Here is a 7,019-nt window from a genome sequence, read left to right as displayed (position 1 = left end):
GGGCAACATCGGCTTCACTCTAGGGCGTTGCTCCACCAGATCGAATAGTTAGTGCCTTAGAAGTCAACGCCAGAAGCATAAAATACACTATAAATACAACAGTTTTTCCATCGTATAAAACGAATAATTGCAACCAGTATGAAAGTTTGCGTCATTTCTACTTTCCGGGCAACCTAGGCTTCACCCTAGGGCGTTGCTCCAACAGATTGAATAGCTAGGGCCTTAGAAGTCAACGCCGGAAGCATAAAATGCAATAAAAATACAACAGTTTTTCCATCGTATAAAAGGATTAATTGCAACCAGTTTGAAAGTGATGGTCATTTCAACGTTCCGGGCAACCTAGGCTTCACTCTAGGGCGTTGCTCCACCAGATCGAATAGTTAGGGCCTTAGAAGTCAACGCCAGAAGCATAAAATACAATAAAGATGCAACAGCTTTTCCATCGTATAAAACGAATAATTTCAACCAGTGTGAATGCTTTGGAAATTTTTACATTCCGAGCAACATAGGCTTCACTCTAGGGCGTTGATCCACCAGATAGAATGTTTAGGGCCTTAGAAGTCAACGCCAGAAGCATAAAATTCGATAAAGATGCAACAGTTTTTCCACCGTATAACAGGAATAACTGCAAACAGTGTGAAAGTATTGGTCATTTCTACGTTCCGGGTAACCTAGGCTCCACTCTAGGGCGTTGTTCCACCAGATCGTACAGCTAGGGCCTAAGAAGGCAACGCCAGAAGCATAAAATACAATATAAATATAACAGTTTTTCGATCGTATAGAACGAATAATAGCAACCAGTGTGAAAGTTAACGTCATTTCGACTTTCCGCGCAACCTAGGCTTCATCCTAGGGCGTTGCTCCAACAGATTGAATAGTTAGGGCCTTAGCAGTCAACGCCCGAAGCATAAAATACAATATAAATACAACAGTTTTTCCATCATATAACAGGAATAATTGCAACCAGTTTGAAGGTGATGGTCATTTCTACGTTCCGGGCAACCTAGGCTTCACTCTAGAGCGTTGCTCCACCAGATCGAATAGTTAGTGCCTTAGAAGTCAACGCCAGAAGCATAAAATACAATGTAAATATAACAGTTTTTCCATCGTATAGAACGAATAATAGCAACCAGTGTGAAAGTTATGGTCACTTCTACGTTCCGGGCAACCTAGGCTTCACTCTAGGGCGTTGCTCCACCAGATGAAACAGTTAGGGCCTTAGAAGTCAACGCCCGAAGCATAAAATACAAAATAAATAGAACAGTTTTTCCATTGTATAAAACGAATAATAGCAACCAGTGTGAAAGTTATGGTCATTTCTACGTTCCGGGCAACCTAGGCTTCACTCTACGGCGTTGCTCCACCAGATCAAACAGCTAGGGCCTTAGAAGTCAACGCCCGAAGCATAAAATACAATATAAATATAACAGTTTTACCATCGTATAGAACGAATAATAGCAACCAGTGTGAAAGTTATCGTCATTTCTACTTTCCGGGCAACCTAGGATTCACCCTAGGGCGTTGCTCCAACAGATTGAATAGTTAGGACCTTAGAAGTCAACGCCCGATGCATAAAATACAAAATAAATAGAACAGTTTTTCCATCGTATAGAACGAATAATAGCATCCAGTGTGAACGTTATGGTCATTTCTACGTTCCGGGCAACCTAGGCTTCACACTAGGGCGTTGCTCCACCAGATCAAACAGGTAGGACATTAGAAGTCAACGCCGAAGCATAAAATACAAAATAAATAGAACAGTTTTTCCATTGTATAAAACGAATAATTGCTACCAGTGTAAAAGTTATGGTCATTTCTACGTTCCGGGCAACCTAGGCTTCACTCTAGGGCGTTGATCCAGCAGATTGAATAGTTAGGGCCTTAGAAGTCAGCGCCCGAAGCATAAAATACAATATAAATATAACAGTTTTTCCATCATATAACAGGAATAATTGCAACCAGTTTGAAAGTGATGGTCATTTCTACGTTCCGGGCAACCTAGGCTTCACACTAGGGCGTTGCTCCACCAGATCGAATAGTTAGTGCCTTAGAAGTCAACGCCAGAATCATAAAATACAATGTAAATACAACAGCTTTTCCATCGTATAAAACGAATAATTGCTACCAGTATGGAAGTGATGGTCATTTCTACGTTTCGGGCAACCTAGGCCTCACTCTAGGGCGTTGTTCCACCAGATTGAATAGTTAGGGCCTATGAAATCAACGGCAGAAGCGTAAAATACAATATTAGTATAACAGTTTTTCCATCGAATAAAACGATTAATTTAAACCGTTGTGAAAGTTATGGTCATTTCTACGTTCCGGGCAACCCAGGCGTCACTCTAGTGCGGTGCTCCACCACATCTAATAGCTACGGTCTTAGACGTCAACGACAGAAGCATAAAATACAATAAAGATGCAACAGCTTTTCCTACGTATAAAACGAATAATTGCAACCAGTTTGAAAGTGATGGTCATTTCTACGTTCTGGGCAACCTAGGCTTCACTGTAACGCGTTGTTCCACCAGATTGAATAGTTAGGGCCTAAGAAGTGAAGGCCAGCAGCATAAAATACAATATAAATACAACAGCTTTTCCATCACATAAAACGAATAATTGCAACCAGTATGAAACTTATGGACATTTCAACTTTCCGAGCAACCTAGGCTTCGCCCTAGGGCGCTGCTCCAACAGATTGAATAGTTAGGGCCTTAGAAGTCAACGCCCGAAGCAAAAAATTGCAATAAAAATACAACAGTGTATCCATCATATAACAGGAATAATTGCTAGCAGTGTAAAAGTTATGGTTATTTCTACGTTCCGGGCAACCTAGGCTTCACCCTAGGCCGTTGTTCCACCAGATCGAATAGTTAGGGCCTAAGAAGGGAACGCCAGAAGCATAAAATACAATATAAATACAACAGTTTTTCCATCATATAAAACGAATAATTGCAACCAGTTTGAAAGTGATGGTCATTTCTACGTTCCGGGCAACATCGGCTTCACTCTAGGGCGTTGATCCACCAGATAGAATGGTTAGGGCCTTAGAACTCAACGCCAGAAGCATAAAATTCGATAAAGATGCAACAGTTTTTCCACCGTATAACAGGAATAACTGCAAACAGTGTGAAAGTACTGGTCATTTCTACGTTCCGGGTAACCTAGGCTCCACTCTAGGGCGTTGTTCCACCAGATCGAACAGCTAGGGCCTAAGAAGGCAACGCCAGAAGCATAAAATACAATATAAATATAACAGTTTTTCGATCGTATAGAACGAATAATAGCAACCAGTGTGAAAGTTAACGTCATTTCGACTTTCCGGGCAACCTAGGCTTCATCCTAGGGCGTTGCTCCACCAGATCGAATAGTTAGGGCCTTAGAAGTCAACGCCAGAAGCATAAAATACAATATAAGTACAACAGTTTTTCCACCGTATAAAACTAATAATTGCAACCAGTGTGAAAGTAATGGGCATTTCTACGTTCCGGGCAACCTAGGCTTCACTCTATGGCGTTCTTCCACCACATCGAATAGCTACGGCCTCAGAAGTCAACGCCTGAAGCATAAAATACAATAAAAATACAACAGTCTTTCCATCCTGTAACAGGAATAATTGCAACCCGTGTGAAAGTGATGGTCATTTGTACGTTCCAGGCAACCTAGGCTTCACTCTAGGGCGTTGTTCCACCAGATCGAATTGTTAGGGCCTAAGAAGTCAACGCGCGAAGCATGAAATACAAAATAAATAGAACAGTTTTTCCATCGTATAGAACGAATAATTGCTACCTGTGTAAAAGTTATGGTCATTTCTACGTTCCCGGCAACCTAGGCTTCACCCCAGGTCGTTGTTCCACCAGATCGAATAGTTAGGGCCTACGAAGTGAACGCCAGAATCATAAAATACAATATAAATACAACAGTTTTTCCATCATATAAAACGAATAATTGCAACCAGTATGAAAGTTGTGGTCATTTCTACTTTCCGGGCAACCTAGGCTACACCCTAGGGCGTTGCTCCAACAGATCGAATAGTTAGTGCCTTAGAAGTCAACGGCCGAAGCATAAAATACAAAATAAATAGAACTGTTTGTCCATCGTATAAAACGAATAATTGCAACCAGTATGAAAGTTAACGTCATTTCTACGTTCCGGGCAACCTAGGCTTCACTCTAGGGCGTTGCTCCACCAGATCGAATGGTTAGGGCCTTAGAAGTCAACGCCAGAATCATAAAATACAATAAAGATGCAACAGCTTTTCCATCGTATTAAACGAATAATTTCAACAAGTGTGAATGTTATGGTCATTTCCACATTCCGAGCAACCTAGGCTTCACTCTAGGGCGTTGATCCAACAGATTGAATAGTTAGGGCCTTAGCAGTCAACGCCCGAAGCATAAAATACAATGTAAATATAACAGTTTTTCCATCGTATAGAACGAATAATAGCAACCAGTGTGAAAGTTATGGTCACTTCTACGTTCCGGGCAACCTAGGCTTCACTCTAGGGCGTTGCTCCACCAGATGAAACAGTTAGGGCCTTAGAAGTCAACGCCCGAAGCATAAAATACAAAATAAATAGAACAGTTTTTCCATTGTATAAAACGAATAATAGCAACCAGTGTGAAAGTTATGGTCATTTCTACGTTCCGGGCAACCTAGGCTTCACTCTACGGCGTTGCTCCACCAGATCAAACAGCTAGGGCCTTAGAAGTCAACGCCCGAAGCATAAAATACAATATAAATATAACAGTTTTTCCATCGTATAGAACGAATAATAGCAACCAGTGTGAAAGTTATCGTCATTTCTACTTTCCGGGCAACCTAGGATTCACCCTAGGGCGTTGCTCCAACAGATTGAATAGTTAGGACCTTAGAAGTCAACGCCCGATGCATAAAATACAAAATAAATAGAACAGTTTTTCCATCGTATAGAACGAATAATAGCATCCAGTGTGAACGTTATGGTCATTTCTACGTTCCGGGCAACCTAGGCTTCACACTAGGGCGTTGCTCCACCAGATCAAACAGGTAGGACATTAGAAGTCAACGCCGAAGCATAAAATACAAAATAAATAGAACAGTTTTTCCATTGTATAAAACGAATAATTGCTACCAGTGTAAAAGTTATGGTCATTTCTACGTTCCGGGCAACCTAGGCTTCACTCTAGGGCGTTGATCCAGCAGATTGAATAGTTAGGGCCTTAGAAGTCAGCGCCCGAAGCATAAAATACAATATAAATATAACAGTTTTTCCATCATATAACAGGAATAATTGCAACCAGTTTGAAAGTGATGGTCATTTCTACGTTCCGGGCAACCTAGGCTTCACTCTAGGGCGTTGGTCCACCAGATCGAATAGTTAGTGCCTTAGAAGTCAACGCCAGAATCATAAAATACAATGTAAATACAACAGTTTTTCCATCGTATAAAACGAATAATTGCTACCAGTATGGAAGTGATGGTCATTTCTACGTTTCGGGCAACCTAGTCCTCACTCTAGGGCGTTGTTCCACCGGATTGAATAGTTAGGGCCCATGAAATCAACGGCAGAAGCGTAAAATACAATATTAGTATAACAGTTTTTCCATCGTATAAAACGATTAATTTAAACCGTTGTGAAAGTTATGGTCATTTCTACGTTCCGGGCAACCTAGGCGTCACTCCAGTGCGGTGCTCCACCACATCTAATAGCTACGGTCTTAGACGTCAACGACAGAAGCATAAAATACAATAAAGATGCAACAGCTTTTCCTACGTATAAAACGAATAATTGCAACCAGTTTGAAAGTGATGGTCATTTCTACGTTCCGGGCAACCTAGGCTTCACTCTAGGGCGTTGCTCCACCAGATCGAATAGTTAGTGCCTTAGAAGTCAACGCCAGAAGCATAAAATACAATGTAAATACAACAGTTTTTCCATCGTATAAAACGAATAATTGCTACCAGTATGGAAGTGATGGTCATTTCTACGTTTCGGGCAACCTAGTCCTCACTCTAGGGCGTTGTTCCACCGGATTGAATAGTTAGGGCCCATGAAATCAACGGCAGAAGCGTAAAATACAATATTAGTATAACAGTTTTTCCATCGTATAAAACGATTAATTTAAACCGTTGTGAAAGTTATGGTCATTTCTACGTTCCGGGCAACCTAGGCGTCACTCTAGTGCGGTGCTCCACCACATCTAATAGCTACGGTCTTAGACGTCAACGACAGAAGCATAAAATACAATAAAGATGCAACAGCTTTTCCTACGTATAAAACGAATAATTGCAACCAGTTTGAAAGTGATGGTCATTTCTACGTTCCGGGCAACCTAGGCTTCACTCTAGGGCGTTGCTCCACCAGATCGAATAGTTAGTGCCTTAGAAGTCAACGCCAGAAGCATAAAATACAATATAAATACAACAGTTTTTCCATCGTATAAAACGAATAATTGCTACCAGTATGGAAGTGATGGTCATTTCTACGTTCCGGGCAACCTAGGCCTCACTCTAACGCGTTGTTCCACCAGATTGAATAGTTAGGGCCTAAGAAGTGAACGCCAGCAGCATAAAATACAATATAAATACAACAGCTTTTCCATCACATAAAACGAATAATTGCAACCCGTGTGAAGGTGATGGTCATTTGTACGTTCCAGGCAACCTAGGCTTCACTCTAGGGCGTTGTTCCACCAGATCGAATTGTTAGGGCCTAAGAAGTCAACGCCAGAAACATAAAATACAGTATAAATACAACAGTTTTTCCATTGTATAGCATGACTAATTGCAACCAGTGCGTAAGAAACGATCATTTCGACGTCTCGGGCATCCTACACTTAACTCTGAGGCGTTGCTCCACCAGATCGAAGAGTTCGGGTCTAAGATGTCAACACCGGAAGCATAAAATACAATATAAATGCAACAGCTTTTCCATCGTAGAAAACGAATAATTGCAACCTGTGTGAAGGTTATGGTCATATCTACGTTCCGGGCATACTGGGCTTCACTGTAGGGTGTTGCTCCACCAGATCGAATAG

The sequence above is a fragment of the Calliopsis andreniformis genome, unplaced genomic scaffold (assembly GCF_051401765.1).
Source record: "Calliopsis andreniformis isolate RMS-2024a unplaced genomic scaffold, iyCalAndr_principal scaffold0004, whole genome shotgun sequence".
Taxonomy (NCBI): domain Eukaryota; kingdom Metazoa; phylum Arthropoda; class Insecta; order Hymenoptera; family Andrenidae; genus Calliopsis; species Calliopsis andreniformis.
This window is presented reverse-complemented; position numbering follows the sequence as displayed.